We start from the raw sequence: 20,053 nt of genomic DNA on the forward strand, positions 1-20,053 counted from the left end.
ACTGTTTCCAAACAGTTAAGCTCCAGAAGACGTCCAGATCCTCTCAAATAATTATTCAATTGGTGTATTCCCCTAAAATATGAACAAAATTCACCTACTCTGTGCCAATTCATCAGTGATGAAATCAAGAAGATTAACACCGAGCAGAAACAATGAGACTCTGTCAATAGGCCTGCAATGAAAATCAGCCAGCAGACGGCCCTGCATCGCAGCTCAGTCAGTATTATGCCATATCAGCGTCGTCACATAAGAAGGTAAAAACAATCCAGTTTCTGAATCTAGACAAGTTCCGCTCATCCTGCCAGGCCTGCCTGAGGACACCCACCCATCTCCCAACGTCAGTCATCTGACCCTAGCAAATGGCAGCGCAGTCCAATTCCTGAGGATTATGAAAGATCAACACAAACCTGGTCGTTTTCCAATATCTACCTATAGAGTTAGAGGTGCAGATATTTCCACACATTGACAACAGATCTTTAAAAGTCAACTCACTTCTGTGAAGTCAGAGGAGACTGGAGTTGCAGGCTGTGGCGATTAAAATTAAAAAGGCACAAAGCTTGGACAGGGTCAGTTCCAGGCTTTCCTGCTGCCTTAGGTTTCATTTTGGGTTTTTGTTTTTCTTTAAGGCATGGTAATTTTGTTTGTTTGCTTTGGAGGTCGTACACCTATGGCTTTCCAGAGAGGGAAAGGAATGAAGTGCGGTTTTCTCTTGGTAACTATTGGAGCTCAGTGGGATGTATACATATAGAATGACATAATGCCTTTGTTCTATACCTAAATGTAACAAAGCAATTTGACTTCTGCTTAAAACCTGCAACAGGGTATGAAAGTGCCTTATGGATTAAATTAGCCAGCTACAGCCCATTACTGAGCTTTGTGAAGAAAATGACAAACATTAATAAACTTCCGCCTTTCAAAAACACCTACCTCTGGAAAATATAAGTTAATGCAGTCACAGTCCAAAAGGAATGGAAACCAATATTATAATACCACATGATATGGTTTGTTAAACACTTCAAGTCTTTAGGGTGCTTTTCGGAACTGCAAAATATTTCTGTCATCTCCCCACTGTAATTTGGTACTCCAAAATACCGTTAACTTTTAAATGTACCAATTTGCTTTATGCTGCTTGATAAATCTTATTTGTCATTCACAGACTCTAAATTCATTTTATACCTTATGATAGCTCACTTAAAAACTTTTTCCAGTGCAGCAAATTCCTCAATGATATTTGGTCCTAACAATACAGGAATACAGCCAGGCATTTTCTTCTTTGACATTAAAACGGATATAATTATTTATGGTAGGAAAATTATTTATATTTTGATTATGGAAGCAACCAAAGAACTTACTAAAACTCAGTATAGCTATAGCCTAAGAGGTGTGAAATTATTAGTTTCATGCATTAGACTACAAAAGGACAGAAGTTTCTATTAACAGAGACGTCCAGCTTATTCAACCACAGTTTATAGACCAAGACCAAATCCAACTTAATAAAAGTAAGAAATTCAGAGTGTACGGTATATTCCCTCAGCAGACATGTAAGTAAGAAAGACAAAAGCAGTTTAAATCTTCAAAGTCATCTAAACAATACGTTAAAAAGAGCTATTCTTACCAGAAAGGTCTTCCAGATTATCTCTGGGTTATGTTGATTCAGGCTGAGATGTGCGGGTAACTTTTCCACCCCTCAGCCAGAATGGTAGGCGAGCAGTCATCAGACTGACAACCATTAACGCATGGCATCTGATTTTTCACACCGGAGAGAGCCACAATGGAATGGCTTTGCCTTTTCCCTACTCTGGCTAGCTAAGACCAAGGACACAGCTGACTTTCACAAGTCATGATGAACACAAAAAAGCAGACAATACCTTTTGGCAAAATAACAATTGAAATCACTCCATTATTTATCATTATGTCCTTCAAAGGGAACTTACTTCACTGAGAAGCCGGGAAGTCTCTTAACAAGACAAAAACGTCTTTCTCTGAAGGTTCCAAGGATACTGAAAAAGTTTTCTAGTCTCTTCTTTAGAATGTATGTAGTTTATTACCTTATTGGAAAATACAAAGAAATATAAATGGATATATACATGTTTATGTGTACTTCAGTTTAGAACAGCAACATTTTGTTTTTTAATGTTTTATCTGATGCTTTCTTACTAGATTATGTCTTTATATGCTACAACACAAAAATAAAAGGATTGTGAAAAAAGTGGTCATAAACCTATTTATGGATATTTTATTTTTTCAAATAAATTGTTTTAAAATGTGTTAAACTGGCCATTGTATAAGTAAGGCTTCTCATTTTCTAGAGCTTTCATGTCTCTGAGTGTTCTAGAACCATCCTGCTCTTGACAAGCTCAGCTATGGATACACACGCTAGGTGTGGTCCCAATTCGCTCTAACCACCAGTCCACACTGCTGCTCCTGGCTGGAAGAGGTAAAAACTCTACTCAAAGACAAGACTGTGGAAGGACAGTGTCACTAAGAAACTAACAAGACTACCAAGATACTCAATTTTATTTAAACTGGCTTCTGAAAAATTCCTTATCAGTGTTCAAAACAACATTTAGGGAATTTTTTTTTGAAAGCTTAGAAAAACCATGTAAAACGTAAAATATTCTTTCCTAATACATTCATAATTTAAACATTCATTACTTTCATGAAGATCTGTAAAGAAAATCTGAAGTGAAATACTATTGTTATTGGTCTTCCTCAATCGAAGGTCAAAAATTCTACTTTAAGAGACTGAGAAGATGTACATATTTTACCCTTGCTTTGTAAAAAAATAGATTCATATACAGGGAAATAACCATAAATTATTTATCTCTTTAATTATGCACCTTCTTTCTTCCTAAAAATTATTTTTCCCTAATTTATGACGTTATGGCTTCACACTGAAAAGTAACAAATCTGAATCATACTTCATTTAAATTTTCTGAAAGAAGACAGATTTCTTCACCTCTAGTTCTCTCATTTAAGGATGTTTTATCAGTAAACAAATTATATAGGCTTCCCCTCTTCCATAATGATTAATTACTTTCTCTGAGCAGGGATAGAAACAAAAGTGGAAGAAAGATCAGCACCTCTACGAGTTCCGTCAGCCAGTGGTAGTTTTCCCAACTGCAATAGCAATTAATTATAATTCAATCCTGCTAGATGTTTCTTGTTTCATTAGTAAATAATATTTTTCTGGTCACATATCAAAACCTCCAACAGTCTCTCTGAATAACTTGCTGAAGACAATACTATTTGTCCCCATATAATTTTTTTTAATTACTAAAAATAACAAAGTAGATCAATCTGATAAACTCAGCCCAGGATAAACATATAGAAGGCTTTGAGGTTGCTGGAAAATTACAACAGAGATATTCAACATACAGATATATCTATGAATATGTATAAAAAATGTGTGCATATGTATATACTTAGAACACATTAAAATGCACGTTTAATGAGCTCTTTAGAGGTGCTAGCGAATATGAACTTAATGGCAATTAAAATGATAAAAGAAAACATATATAAGCACCTTCAACAAATCTAGCAGGTAGGAGTCACTACACAATGAGACAAATGTATGGGTCAGTGCTGGGGCTTCCATGCCCTCATTCTGGTGCTGGGGCATTGGGAGTGGGAGAGAGGCTGGTTCAATTTTAGAATTGTGACTTTGAGACCTGCTGGGAGTCACTGCCTTCTTTCCCTTTTTCTCTGCTTGTCTTGTGGATCAAGAAGTGCACTTAATCCCCCTGGGTGAGGGCCACACTCTAAGGTGCATCACTTCTTTCTCATCAGAGCATATGGTACATGGAATAGGTAAAAAAAAAATAAAAACAATAAATTTTTCTTTCAAGCAGCCTCCAAAACTTGGGAAATTTTATTGTGGAAATCAAAGGTATCCAAAGATACAGCTTGGCATTTAGTTGGAATCGCCTCAATTTTTCTACCCAATAGTTTTGTGGAAGGACATATAAATTTAGAAACGTTAAGGGACCAACAGAATGGTAATTGCTCTCCAAACAACTAATAGGAAGACAGAGCCAGACTGGACATTCTCTAGCCTCATGATAGCAAAAAGTGCCTAACTCAGTCAACAAATCCTTAATGAGCTCCTGCTATTTGCCAGAGGGCTGCCCTGTACTGTTGTGCCAGTGTGCACTGCCCAAATCCTGGGGTCACCATTTACCCTGTAGAGTATAGGAATACCACAGGCAGATGTGTGTGAGAATGCTTACAAAGGCACATGAGAAGCCTACAGGAGCTGTTCAGTGCACGCTTCTGTGACCATACCCATCAGTCCTTTGCACCAGATGTGGTGCTAGACCCTGGATTATGTACACAAATTAGACAACTCCCTGTAAACTTCATAGAACAGATGACATTTAGTCTGGTCTTGATAGATTTGTAGAACTGGGGTTGGGCAAAGGGAAGTCAAGATCACTGAAGTATAAAATCAAACAGCCATTGGGATATTTTGCGCTTCTTGTATTCTAGCCATAAGGGAAGTGTAGATAAATAAGGTGGAAAATAAAGAAGGTCAAATTAAGAGAAGTCTTAAATGACATGCCAAGAAGTGTAAGGTTCTTCCTTATGTGGTTAGAAGGTGGGGGAATTTTCATGCAGGAAAGAAGAGGAATAATTGGGTCTATGCTCAAAAATATATCCTAAGAATCAGTGGTTCTCCCCAAATTATTTTCAGTTCAATGAAGCACAGTCGAGTGGTTAAAAGCATGCACTGTGGAGCTGGACTGTCTGGGTTAGACTCCCAACTCCTCTAACCTACAAGTTGTGTGATCTTGAGCAAATTACTTAACTTGTTGGTATTTCTTCACCTTTATGGGGATGCATATCTCACAGAATTGACTTAAGGATTAAGTAGTTAATATGTGCAGAGCATTTAGAATAATGTCTGGCAGAGAGTAGGCAGTGTATAAGCATGTGATGGATAAATAAGTATTAACTGAACTCTTATCATGTACCATGCTTTGGATACCAGACACTGGGGATGTAAGGATGAAAAAGACAAAGAACCACCTGCTCTGATGGAATTTACAGCAAAGCAACATTCAATGCCCCATCGAATGGCTTTCACTGGTCTTCTTTAATGGTTGTGAATTAAAATTACTTCCGTTTGGGGAATTTTGTTGAGAATTTTAAGACCGTAAGTACAACCATATTTTGCAATTCCAGCAGGACTCATAGACACAAAGTTAATGGTGGTAAAGCTTCTGCCCCTCAATGCATCCCACCCCCCTTTCATTCAGAACCATCAAAGGGTAAGACCCCCAAGCACACGACCCTCACAGGAAAACTCTGTGCACTCTGTCTAAATGCAGACAACTGTTGTGTTACAATTGTACTTTATACTTGCTTATGTCATTAACTGTGGGGTTTTGTTAACATCTTTATTGGAGTATTACTTTACAATGTTGTGTTAGTTTCTGCTGTATAACAAAGTGAATCAGCTATGTGTATACATATATCCCCATATCTACTCCCTCTTGCATCTCCCTCCTACCCTCCCTATCCCACCCCTCTAGGTGGTCACAAAGCACCGAGCTGATCTCCCTGTGCTATGCAGCTGCTACCCACTAACTATTTTACATTTGGTAGTGTATATATGTCCATGCCACTCTCTCACTTCATCCCAGCTTACCCTTCCCCCTCCCCGTGTGCTCAAGTCCATTCTCTATGTCTGTGTCTTTATTCCTGTCCTGCCCCTAGGTTCTTCAGAACCTTTTTTTTTTTTTTTTTTTAGATTCCATGTATATGTGTTAGCATACAGTAAGTCTTTCTGACTTACTTCACTCTGTGTAACAGACTCTAGGTCCATCCACCTCACTACAAATAACTCAATTTTGTTTCTTTTTATGGCTGAGTAATACTCCATTGTATATATGTGCCACATCTTCCTTACCCATTCATCTGTTGTTGGGCACTTAGGTTGTTTTCATGCCCTGGCTACTGTAAATAGGGCTGCAAAGAACATTGTGGTGCATGTCTCTTTTTGAATTATGGTTTTCTCAGGGTATATGCCCAGTAGCAGGATTGCTGGGTCGTATGGTAGTTCTATTTTTAGTTTTTTAAGGAACCTCCATACTGTTTTCCATAGTGGCTGTATCATTTACATTCCCACCAACAGTGCAAGAGGGTTCCCTTTTCTCCACACCCTCTCCAGCATTTATTGTTTGTAAAGATCCTTTGGACCCACCTCCTAGAGAAATGGAAATAAAAACAAAAATAAACAAATGGGACCTAATGAAACTTAAAAGCTTTTGCACAGCAAAGGAAACCATAAACAAGACGAAAAGACGACCCTCAGAATAAGAGAAAATATTTGCAAATGAAGCAACTGACAAAGGATTAATCTCCAAAATATACAAGCAGTTCATGCAGCTCAATATTAATTGTGTTTTAATAGACCCGTTTCTGTTTTCAGTGTGTTAAAATGTTCTTTGGCAGTATGACCTATAAAAAAGAAAAAAAAATTGTTGCTGTTTTTTTTCATTCAAATTAAAATATTCTGTATCAAAGTAGACTCCAGAATGCTGTCAATATCCCTTTTAAAATATACCTAGACATGTAACTTATTGAGCTATCATACTGTGCTAGATTATTATTCACAGTGAGAAATGAAAAAAGGTGAGAAAAACCACAGTAAAATAGGTAGAGTGAGATATACGTTATTCTTCAAAATTATTAAGAAACATTCTTCATAGTTACTCCTTCATACTTACTAAGAAAATGTTTCTTAAGGAGTCAATCCAAAGAAGAAGCATTGACCCCTGTAGCAGCACTGCCCAGGCATTACAGGTAGGCCATACTGATTACATTAATATTGCTATCAGGTAGAGTTTGGAAGTTTTGGTTCGTCTAGAAGTGCTAAGGAGCAGAGCTGAGAGATGGAATAAAAAGAGAGAAAGGAGGGAGAATTTAGCAATCTAGCTGCTAGAAATGAGCCATAAATTACTGTGTTTTTTTAACTCTACATCTTCAGAATCTAGCATGGTGTTTACAATTATGTAAGGGGATTCAACAATTATTTGTGTAGTGAATGAATAATGACCAGTGTTTTTTTAGCTTTTTGGTCTAAAATCATGTTTTCAAACAGCAGAATAAAACTGCTCTTCTTTGCTCTTTTGTAAGTGATAGTTCCAAACCATCATATTATAAACTACAGCTCAGGACATTTTTCCCCTTAAAATGCATTTTTATTGAATATCATCAGTCACTTTTCTGCTTACTCTCAAGAGCATGGTGAGATCTTCCTATAATTTATCCATAAGAATAGCTAGTGCAATGTGCAAACGCAGAGATTTCACTGTGCACTCTAACTTCCAAATCATTTATTAAAATATTAAGTAATGCTAGTACTCAGGTTCATCTGTTAAGAGATTCCATTAGTAACCTGTTGTTCTCACTCTGTCTTCTCTTGGAATATCTGAAAATACTTTCTATTTGTAAATGTGTTTGTTAATTAAATTCAGTATCTTATTTTCAAAGAATATTGTAAATTTGACATAATAGTAGGTGGGAAAATATTCATATCATTGCTTTTACACCACGTCTTTTCTAAAGCCCTTTTTCTAAACAAAATAGGCATTTCACTGTTTACAATAAAGACTAGGAGAAAATATGATCAATATACTAATAGTGTGATCATTTCTGGGTAGTAAGATTCTTTTTTCTGTATTAAAAAACAACCCAGTTTCTAGGAATTACTAATGCAAAATAAAGATGATTTGTTATACCAGATTATTTAGAAGCACTATATGTGTTCTATGAAATAAGAAGAGAGAACCTCTAAATGGAAGAAGAGTGCTCTTATAATTGGGGGGAGTTTGAGTGAGAATTTGGTGGCTGAGAATGTGAATTAACCCCAAGTATCTATCTGGGGAGGAACAGTTAGATCTCACTTGGCTCTAAAAACCACGAGAAAGGGACTTCCCTGGTGGCACAGTGATTAAGAATCTGCCTGCCAATGCAGGGGACACAGGTTCGAGCCCTGGTCCGGGAAGATCCCACATGCCACGGAGCAACTAAGCCCATGCGCCACAACTACTGAGCCTGCACTCCAGAACCTGCGAGCCACAACTACTGAGACCGTGTGCCACAACTACTGAAGCCCGCGTGCCTAGAGCCCGTGCTCCGGCAACAAGAGAAGCCACCGCAATGAGAAGCCCGTGCACCACAACGAAGAGTAGCCCCCACTCACCGCAAATAGAGAAAGCCTGCGCACAGCAACGAAGACCCAAAGCAGCCAAAAATTAATTAAGTTTTTAAAAAGGACCACGAAAAGCATCAGCAGACAGTGAGATAAGTTTCTTTCTCAGCAAAAAATGTTAACACTGAAAAACCAGAACCCCAAAACAAGAACTTTCAGTGATTGAGTCTAAATTAAAAAACAATTAAGACTATGGGAAGAGAAGGATCACTTGGCTGAAAGAAAAATCCTTTAAAATTGAAGAAATTCTTTTAAGTATAAAAAACTTTCAAGAGTTAAGGACTATCTGTTGCCCTCAGGTCTTTCCACCTTTATATTCAATGATATAATGAAAGCTGTTAAAGTGTAGTTACTAAATACATGTTTGTACCAAAGTTTAACCCATGTATTACACTCTTGATATGTAATAGATGGACTATACTTTGGGTACAAAAAGCATTTGCTCTTTGGAATCGTGTCCACTAAGACCAGGGATACTTTTGTAACGGGTTAATTAACCCCTTCATTTGTAACACTGTATAAGCAATGCTTTCCAAGCCACAGGTTCCTTTGCATGTTTCTGAGTTTTGACCATAGTCTTCAGCTCATATCAGAACTACCACAGACACTCAAGTATTTAAGACATGATAAATAAGCAGATGTTACACAGAGTTTTCAACTCAATACATCCCCAACCAAAGACAAAGATCATGGCCACTGTATCCCATTGCTGTGCAGAAGCCACATGGGCTGCCTCATGTAAAAACACGTCCACTACATGCAATTCTTTTACTATCCTTTTAGGAACAATGGAGTACATAGCTTACTTGGGGATTCAGAACTGGGGAACTCAGAACAAGTTAAGTGATTCCTATATAACAATAAATAAATGTAATGATAGCTAAGCTCCTTCATGAAAATTTCCAGGTTTCATTTTTTTTTCTAAACAGATCCAAGAATCTAGTTAAGTATCAGAGTCATTGAATGAAGTATTTAATTTGATAATATAAGGACAAAAATGGCTCTACAAGAAAAATGTAATTTGAGGATGAGGGCGGTTAGGATAACAACATCACTGGATCAATCTATCCTGCTGGTACAGTAACGGGAGGATGACAGAAGTGCATTCTTCTCATCTTTAGGGGTCTTGTGTGACTCTATAAATTAATGGAATCAACCTTCAATGGTTCCTGTTTGGAAGTTCAGCTGAATTATGGCAAGAAAACATTAAGACTGGCCCTTTCACTTCATTTCTTAAGCCAAGCACATTTGGCTTGAGAATAGGGTAGTGATGGGAGTATCATATTAAGCCTCATTTGGGTAATTTATCCTGATCTAACAATAAACTATTTGAACAGGATAATTTGTTCTTACAGCAGCCTAGAACATAGCATCCAGGGGCTTTGGTTTTCAAAAGCATGCTATATACTTACTTACGCTTGCCCTGTTGTCTTCTCCATCCTGATAGATCCAAAAACAAAGTCCTTATTTTTACCACAAAAATTGCTCTTAATCTCTCTTTCCTTAGCAACCCCATTTCTCCATCAGGTTCGAACACTTTAAAGCCATCATTAACTCATCCTTCTAGTCCTGCTGACTTGCTTAGCTTTCCAGTGATATTTTAGCACCATCCATGGATAACTGTTCCTTTTCTCAATTCAGATATATTTGTGGGTCAGTATTATCTCTCCAGTTGAACCTGTATTTGAAGGCAAGGACTGTGGCATTTATATTTGAAGCACCACAGAACTGAGCAATGAGCTGCTGGGAAACAATGCTTTGGTTCCCACCACTTAGGGTAAACTATACCCCCAAATGGGCTTCAATTTCATATGTCCTTCACTGCAATCTGGCTCAACAATACTATTATCCTCCTCTTCTCCTAATTCCTAATATCCTAATGTCCTACTGCTTTTGCTTCATTCTCTTTGTTCAAAGACTCAACATTATTGGGATCCTATAGTACATGAAATGCCAGGACATGTCTTCCCATTAACAACCCGCTGCATTCCCAAAAGAGTAGAGGGGGCTTTCAAAACTATATACCATCATGAGATTTTTTCTAAAAGGAGATATCGAAAACAAATATGGCAGAAAATTAACAATTTGTAAACCTAGTTATGAGTAAATGGAGTCCACCATGTTTTCTGTGCTTTTATATGACTATTAGCATTTTATGATAAAAAATAGATTGAAAATGAATAAGTGAGAATAATATATTCTTGCATTTACCAAGTATTTGAATGCCTTGGGTATGCCAGGGAGAGTGTAAGGTTGTAGGGATAGAATTTTTGCTTCATTAATTAATGCATCTCAGAGGGCTGGGGAGAAAGAAAGGTGAGAATAACAAGATTAGACCCTTGTTACTAGGTCTGTGCAAAAAGGATATTGGGGCAGGGGTGCAGGGGAGGGTGCTAGTGTTCAGCCCAGGAACATGTGAGAAGGGATTGCATTGTCTGGAGAGAATTTTTAAATATTTTAAAAATACCAAAAAAATGCTTGTCTGCATTTTATTATTTCCGAGCTTCAGTGATACTAAACAATTTCAGTGATAAAATACTCCTTGCCACTGTCTCTTCTCCTCAGTACATTGCTAGTCTGTGCAATTCAAGGCCACAGTTCTTTTCTAAATACTCAGAAAGCCATATCTGAGGCACCTGAATCAAGGAGTAGCATCCACCACCATGGATCTGGCACAGGGAGTATTTACTTCCACCAGCACTTTGCACACTATTAACTCCTTTATTCTTTACCTCATTCCTGGGGTAAGGAACTTACTCTGCAAGAAGTTAAGACCCTGGCCTGAATCACACCCAGCTGCTAGTGCAAGGTTCTTAACCCAGGCCCTGTAGATCATGTCCTATAAAGCACAACGCTGCTATGTTCCTCCCAAAACATGGACATATTCAAATGCACTAGTATGAGATCTTTGACAGCACAGGGTTGTTACGTGGCTTTATATGCTGACGGAGCAAAAATATCCAGATGTGTGCTGCCTAGTACAGAAACCACCAGCCACAATGTCTCAAATGAAAATTAAATGAAATTGAAAATTCACTTCCTCAGTGATACTGGTCCCATTTCTTGCATTCAGTTGCCATATATGGCTGGCGTACTGGACAGTGCAGACAGAGGTCATTTCTGTTACCATGGAAAGTTCTATTGCACTCTCCTGTTCTGGAGTCTAAGGCTTTCTCAACCATGTTTCTTCAGCGGAGCCAAAGGATGCAGAAATCCATCTGAATAACTGTTTTCACAATGTTCTCAAAGACGTTACAAGGTCACTACCATTCTAGATGCAGGGGATGTCTTAGGACATTGGGGCTTAGTTCTTTCTAGGACTCCTGTTGAAAAGGGCTGATTCTAAACTCCTACAAAAATGGAGAGCTTATGACTAGAAGACTGTGATTACTGGATGCTGACAGTTGGAGTCCAGACCCAGCTGAGTCACCAGATTTTACCCTTGAACAAGCCATACAGCCTCAGTGGGCTTCAGTTGTTATTATGTAAAATGATACAACTTGGCATTTGATTTCTAAGATCTCATTCTGTTGAAATTTTTAAAAATCTACGATCACAGAAACCACCCTCCTCACCTCTTCCTACTCCAAATGGACTGTAAGTGCTCTTAAGAAAAATTAAACATTCACCACAACCTACGAACAGGAATATCTAGGTATTTCCTCACACTCTGCCAGATTTTTAAGCTTTGTCAGCTACTAAACTCTAGGGCTGTTCAGTCCCCTTTGTTTTCTCAAGCCTTCTCAATAATTCCATGTGATTCAGCCAGCTGTCTTCAGGATTAAAGAGTCTCCTTTAAGGTGATTCTTACACCTTACCCTAAGTGAAGGGTCTTTAAGGTTACTGCTAAGTCTACTAGGGTTTATTCTTGATACCTTTGCCCAATATTTCAGAAAGCAAATTGTCAGAGCTGAGACTTTGCCTCTACATGCTGCAGATTCAAAATAGAAAAGGAAGAAGGAAGAAAAAATGAATGCCTATATAAGGTTTTAAAATAACGATTCTATAATTATTGGTAGATCTCAATGGATTTAGTACATCACTAATTATACTGCATTACTGTCAAATGAATTCTTTTATAATTCACAATGAGTATCTTAGAGTCTCAGCAATGCTTTTAAAGGAGGGAAAAAAGATGACAAATTAAGCTGGGCCATTATAGTGAAATAGAGAGAGGTCCGCTATCTAAGCACTTCAAATATATCGCTAGATGAACCTATATATTTATGAAGCACCTTTCTGATCTTAGTTCAGTTTTGCAGTAGATTTCCCAGCTGGGAAAATAACGTGCTAAATGAATAGCTCAAATACTCAGCGTCTTGACCTTTTACCCTTGTCTGAACATTTCTATTGTTTGTGTGTCTTTTCTTGCAAGCTGCCACAAAGAACCCAAGAACAAACAAGAAATATAGTCTCTTTATCAGTTGAATTTTTAATTTATAATTACTCAGTTATTTTTCTGATACATTTAGCCTTGTCCAGTTGTCCCAGGATTTGGGTGTCCCTAGTCAAGCTGACCAGGGAGACCCTGAGGGTTTACAGCCTGAGACAGCAGCCCCCCACCCCCTCTCAGGAGGAGATTCTCAGTGCAGCTGGAAGCAGCTGGCTGCAGCATTGAGCATTTAATCTTTCTCTTCTGAAGGAAAGGCTCTGTATTTCAAACGTGACCCACCTTCTTTACATCCTTTCCCAACATCCATGAGGTAGCCTAGTGCAGTGGTAAAGAGAATAGATTGAAGGTAGGCACCTTGCCTGTATGTCTGGGCTCTCTCAAGCCATGTGTAACTCTGGACAAAATACTTCTATCAGACTCAGTTTCCTCATCTATGAAATGGGAATAATAAATACCTCCTATAAATAACTACAGCACAGGACTGTTGTGAAAATTGAAGGGTTTAATAATGCCTGGCACAGTACCTAGAAAAGTATACGTGTTTGATGATACAAGTTAGCTTTCACTGTTACCTGTTCCCTGCAGAGGAAGGACACAGTTAGCAGCAAAAACCCAGTATTGCCAACACCATCAGCAGTCACTTCCCCTAATACCAAGTATTACGTTAAGCACTTAGCAAACTATTCACTTAACCATGTAGATCTTCATTTCCTAGGCTTAACCAGACAGCAATGACAGAACCAGTATTTGAACCAAGGTGGTTGAAATCCAGTGCCTACAAGTTCATTTATAAAACATTAATGAAGAAGGCGATATCTTCACTTTCTATGAGGAAATGGCACCTTAGCAAAATTACCTTGCCTTAGCTCATGGAACCATGGCATGCAGAACTAGGGATTCAACTGCATTTCCTGACCCTAAGGATACACACCATATGATAACAGACCTATGAGGAAAGCAGCAATGCCAGGCAGGTAACAGAGGACTGCATCCAATCCGAAATCTCCAAGTCAGCAAATGCATCAATCGATACCAGACTCAGGGCATCTGAAATGCATCATTTCTTACAACTGTTGTCTAAGAACTGCTACACTGGGTCACTAATTGCACAGTTATCCTACACAAATTAATACCGTTCCTGCTATTTTTACTTCTTGGTCTAGGTTCAGAAATATTTCAATAAGTCTCAGCATCAGAAAAAGTCAAGAGGTAGTTAACACCAAACCCGTAAACCATAACAGCCCATGCTTAAATTCCTTTCGAAAATATATGCAGTAGTGTTCTTACTGAGATCAGGGTGGGAAAGTGTGAGGAGGAACTGGGGATGCGGGCAGTGGCGGGCATCGCTGAAGACAGGACAGTTCTTTGGAGAAAGGTGATACAGTCTGCACTAGATTATATGGAAGGGTGGTGAAGAGGGGATGATTAGTGTCAGGGATTTGAACAAGATCTGCACGGACCTCCTCAATGATTGGGTGCCGGGAGGAAAAAGGTTGAGCTGAAGACCAAAGTAGGAAACTCACTGGTAAACACAGGCATGTGGTTGTCAGGACTAGAAATGCTGTGTTGACATAAGGTCACCTAAATGCTGGTCTCAGGAATGCCTCATGTTCATCTAAACAAAGACAGTAAGTGCTCCAGAGTATGGAGCTGGGCTGAACTCATGTGAGGTTGGAAAAATAGAGGAAAGGGTGGTATGGACTTCAGGGAGCAGAGGGAGGCAGACAAGTTCATTACACTGGGGAAACCGACATTTTTCCCATTGGCTTTTCACTGGCTGTAGAATAAAAGTATGTAGCACAAAGCTGGACATGCAACAGAATCTCAGTATCTGTATTTGGGATGAAATAATGAACCCAAAGAACGGATAGGTTCATGGGCTACAAATTGCCAGACTGCTCAGTGTTTTAAAAATTGGGAATTACCTTCCAGCATTTATTTGTTGAGAGACTTTACATAGAAACCTGGATTTACCATCTCTTTTGAAAAACAGAGCAATCTGTCAACACTGGCAGCACTTAGCTGGAGCTGAGTAGTAACTGCTCCCTTAGAAAACAGGCAGGTGCCCTTTGACCTGTTTCCACCTGCTTGGGTTTGGAGGCATCTGTCCTAGCAAACCCTGACCTAAAGACATGGCTATAATAGTGGGAATTATAGACCGCAGGAGGGAAAGTGATGCCATAGAAGGATTAATAGAGCTACTTGGGAGTGAAAGAAACTTTGATTTGCCACTCAAACCATATCACCTAAGCAGGAGTAACTGTCTCACTCTGCTCCTGTTGGGGATGTGCTATAAATGCAGTCCCCAGTTAAAAGATGATTGGCAAAGGTGAGCAAGACTCATGGGGATTGATAAACGCTGAGCCACAGGCAGAGAGCAGGCTGTCTGGGGGAGTTTATGACCCATGGAGTTGAAGACAGAATGGACACAGGTTGTGGCATAAACAGAAATAGAATTCAACACAATGGATTGGACAGAAAATGGAATTGGAAGTCAGGAAAGAAGAGTTCCCTTCCAGTGCATCTGCCAACAAGGGTTGTGACCTTGCCCACGGCTGCATCGTCCTCTCCTTAGCTCTTGACTTAATTTCATAAGGGCATGGAAACTAACAGCTGAAGCTAAAATATTTGAGAGACCTGGAAAATCAGAGTGACAACGGCTATGGGGAATATTGCCATTTTATTTTAACATTTTTATTGGAGTATAATTGCTTTACAATGGTGTGTTAGTTTCTGCTGTATAACAAAGTGAATCAGTTATACATATACATACATCCCCATGTCTCCTCCCTCCTGCGTCTCCCTCCCACCGTCCCTATCCCACCTCTCTAGGTGGTCACACAGCACCGAGCTGATCTCCCTGTGCTATGTGGCTGCTTCCCACTAGCTATCTATTTTACATTTGGTAGTGTATATATGTCCATATATACACCACCACTCTCTCACTTTGTCCCAGCTTACCCTTCCCCCTCCCCGTGTTGATTCCAAGTTTTCCAATTTTAAATCTCTGATTATCCTTCCTGAGCTGGTTGTAAGGCTCTCTATTATATATGCAGGAAATTTTTGCTCCACAAATTAATAGGATTAATAAGATTTCTTTTGGACTGTGACCTTAATCTGGGGTGGGAGGGACTGTTTAAGGATCTCAGCACATTCTTGATTTGTATGTAAATGGTGCTACTAATTGCCAAATTGAAAGAAGCCCCAGCAGGACCTCTTCATGGAAACACTTGGTTAACAGCTACTTCACATTGTTAGTGCTCTTGAAAAGTAATAAAATTGCTTTTTATTTTCCAATAATCTTAAATTCAGTCTCTTCAATGTGTATGACTGGCATTCACCCAACTTCTGTAAACAGAAATTTAATTATTATCTTCAACACCCACCGACCCAGCAAACTTGAATAATACCCCATTTTTCTCAGTTGAGGATTAGCCCTCAAATGATATAAACCAAAAATTACATTAAAAAATAAGTCTATATGTGTCTAACAAAGTCATCACAAAATGCATGTACGAAAACCCACCCATTTTACTTCGTAGGCAAAAACCACAGACCCTCCTTGAGCTATGCTAGATTTCTCTTCTTGCATCAAAGCGGATCAGAGTTCATCAGCACCACAGGAAGCCGAAAATGAGGAGGAACGGGAAGTTGCTCTTTAGCGCTCTGGAAAGTCTGATGAGAAGAAATTAAAGGCACCACAGCCAAGAATGAGACAGAGTAAAATTAGAAGTCAGATAAGGAGCTAGAAAAGCATATACCATTCAGGCTCTTTCAGGAAAGATATCGACAAAACCCAGTACATACCTTAGGAGCAAATACTTTCATCCAAGATTAAGATCTCTGAGCCAAAAAGAAACAGTGAAAATCTAGCCAATTCCCCTACATCATCATCATCATGGTAATAAGGGTTGACATTTAAGCTCTCAGTGTGCTAAATGCTGTGCTAAAGTACTGTTTATCTCATTTGATTTTTGTAACATTAGTAAGAAGTAGATACTACCATTATTCCTGTATTACAGAGGAGTAAAATAAATCATAGAGAGGTTAACTTCTAGAAATCACACAGTAAGAATGAAGGGAATCATATACCAGATTCCATTCTCATAGCCACAAAACTCTACCATCATATCACTGTAGAGAGAACCCTGTTTTTTGAGTTCCGCCAGTCTTTATGTTTCACAGCTATTTGTAATAAATGGGAGATACTAACATATTCCTGTTTTAAGTGTACAATTCAGTGATTTTCAATGAATTTACAGACATGTGCAACCACAGCCATAATCCAGCTTTAGAACATTTTCATCACCCCAAAAACAGCCTTCTTGTCATTGGCAGTCCACACCTGTTTCTTCCTAGGCAGTCATTTACCTATTTTCTGTATCTATAGATTTGCCTTTTCTGGACATTTCATACAAATGGAAATGCAGAGTATGAGATCTTTTGGTAACTGGACTCACTCATTTAGCAAAATGCTTAGGCGATTCAAGCAGGTCACGGCACATATTCGTAGTCTGTTCCTTTTTACTGCTGAGTTACATTCCATTGCATGAATAAACCGCATTTTGTTTAGCCCTTCACCAATTGGACGTTTGGATTATTTCCAGTTTTTGCGACTATGAAAAATGGAACTCTGAGCATCCCCTTTTAAGTCTTTACAATCATACCTCATTTTACTGTGCTTCACTTTAATTACACTTTACAGATACTGTGTTCTTCACACATTGAGAGTTTGTGGCAACCCTGTGACCAACAAGTCTATTGGCGCCATTTTTTCCAACAGCATTTGCTCATCTCGTGTCTCTGTATCACATTTTGTAACTCTCGCAATATTTCAAACATTTTCATTATTATTACATTTGTTATAGTGATCTATGATCAGTGATCTCTGAAGTTACTATTGTATTTGTTTTGGGGCGCCATGAAACGCATCCATATAAAATGGCAAACTTAATTGATAAATGCGTGTGTTCTGACTGCTCCACTGACAGGCTAGTCCCCCATCGCTCTCCCTCTCCTGGGGCATCCCTATTCCCTGAGATAGAATAATATTGAAATTAGGCCTAATCCTACAATGGCCTCTAAGTGTTCAAGTGAAAGGAAGAGTTATACATCTCTCACTTTCAATCAAAAGATAGAAAGGACTAAGGCATGTCAAAAGCTGAGATAGGCTGAAAGCTAGGCCTCTTGCACCAAACAGCGAAGCTGCAAATGCAAAGAAAAACTTCTCCAAGGAAATTAAAAGTGCTACTCCAGTGAACATGAATGATAAGAAAGTGAAATAGCCTTATTGCTGGGCTGAGAGAGATGAGGAAGCTGCAGAAGAAAAGTTTTAAGCAGAGCTTGATTCATAACTTTTAAAGAAACCATCTCTGTAACATAAAGGTGCAAGGTGAAGCAGCAAGTGCTGGTGTAGAAGCTGTAGCAAGTTATCCAGAAGACCTAAGATCATTCATGAAGGTGGCTACACTAAACAAAAGATTTTCAGTGTAGAGGAAACAGCTTTATATTAGAAGCAGATGGGGGCTTCCCTGGTGGCGCAGTGGTTGGGAGTGTCTGCCTGCCGATGCAGGGGACACGGGTTCGTGCCCCAGTCTGGGAAGATCCCACATGCCGCGGAGCAGCTGGGCCCGTGAGCCATGGCCGCTGAGCCTGCGCGTCCGGATCCTGTGCTCCGCAAGGGGAGAGGCCACAGCAGTGAAAGGCCCGCGTACCGCAAAAAAAAAAAAAAAAAAAAGCCATCTCATACTAATGTAGGTCTTACTTAAAAGCGAAATGGCCTGTTGCAAACTTTCAGAAGGTGGGGGTTACCCGTATCTGTAAACTCTGGTCCTTTAGTGGGCACAAATTACTTTAGACTCTTTTTTTTTTTTTTTTTTTTGCGGTACGCGGGCCTCTCACTGTTGGGGCCCCTCCCGTTGTGGGCCTAGCTGCTCCGCGGCATGTGGGATCCTCCCGGACTGGGGCACGAATCCGTGTCCCCTGCATCGGCAGGCGGACTCTCAACCACTGCGCCACTAGGGAAGCCCAAGATGGCTTATTTTGGTAAACACTAAAATCCTCTTCAGGTTTCTTTCAGTTAGGAAAAACATTTACTAATGTAGGCGTTTTATAAAAGTGAAGTGGTGTACTGCAAACTTTCAGAGAGCAGGGGAAACCTGTAATTTCATGTGCCTCTCCCCCCAAGACTTTATTATGAAAATTTTCAAAATACAGAGAAGTTGGAAAGATTGCACAGTGAATATCCATAGATCAGTTAGATTCTATAATTGTTAACATTTGATGTGTTCACTTTATCACGTATCTATTCATCCATCCATCATCTTACTTTTTGATGCATTTCAAAATAAATTGAAATGTATATTATTAAAGTTTAAAATTGTTTTCAATATTTTATTTTTAAGGCAAGTATATAGTGAAATGCACAAATTTTAGGTATACCATTTGAAAAACTTACATACTGTTTCTCAGTTTTTGAAAAATTCGCGTACTGTTTTAGCTCAAATACTATCAAGATATAAAATATATTTATCATCCCAATTTTTCTCATGTCCCTTCCCAGTCAATTGCCCCCACTCCAACAGCCATTGTTTTGATTTCCTTTATCATAAGTTAGTTCTGTCTCTCCTTCCACTTCATAAAAACTTCATACAAATGGAATTAGATAGTAGGTACTCTTGTGTAATGCTTCTTTTACTCAGCAAAGTATTTCTGAGATTCACGTATGTTGCTGCTAAGTGTTCCACTGAATGAATGTACTGAAGGTTGTTTATGCAGTCTCCTGTGGATGGACACCAGGGCTATTTCCATTTTGCAGCAGCACAACAAACTTGCTATGTACCTTCTTGTACAAGTTTTTGTTTTTTTGGGTTTTTTTGCACAGCAAACACTTAGGAATGAGACTGATGAGTCATAAAATAAATGTGTATTTAATTTTATGAGAAAGTGCAAGACTTTTTTGCAAAGCGGTTTTGTACCATTTTACACTCCCACCAGCAACATGGGAGATTTCCCATTAATTGTTCCACATTGCCACCAACATACCTTATGGAAAACACCACTCTCCAGGAGTGAATACTACTCCCTAGAACATCAGACATCATGGGTGTCACAGAGGATGAGATAATAGTTCTACAATATTTCTAGAGGGAGTGAGCAAGTTAGCCAGTCCAGGCTTCCACTATTGCAAACAGGAGACCAGGACCGCCGCAGGTGTCTAAGGGACACTAAGATTCAGCAGAAAAAGCCCTGGAGTAAAACATCACTGATCAAGAGACACAAGACTATATTGGTCTTCATCTCCTACTGCTTTTCTGTGGGGCCTTAGGAAAACCAAGGTTAGAAGAGAATCAAGACTGGTGGTCCCTATGAGTCTTTCCAACTTTCCCTTTTGTCTTCTTTGGCCCTGTGACCGAGTGGAGGAGAATGTCACACTTCCCTGC

At 39.1% G+C, this 20,053-nt stretch overlaps 1 long non-coding RNA gene across 1 annotated transcript in view; it reads right to left on the minus strand.

Moving 5' to 3' along the window:
• LOC137224619 (uncharacterized) overlaps positions 1–20,053 on the minus strand; it is a 355,832-nt gene that overhangs the window by 230,858 nt on the left and 104,921 nt on the right. The window lies entirely within an intron of this gene.

This window comes from Pseudorca crassidens, chromosome 5, assembly GCF_039906515.1.
Source record: "Pseudorca crassidens isolate mPseCra1 chromosome 5, mPseCra1.hap1, whole genome shotgun sequence".
Taxonomy (NCBI): Eukaryota; Metazoa; Chordata; class Mammalia; order Artiodactyla; family Delphinidae; genus Pseudorca; species Pseudorca crassidens.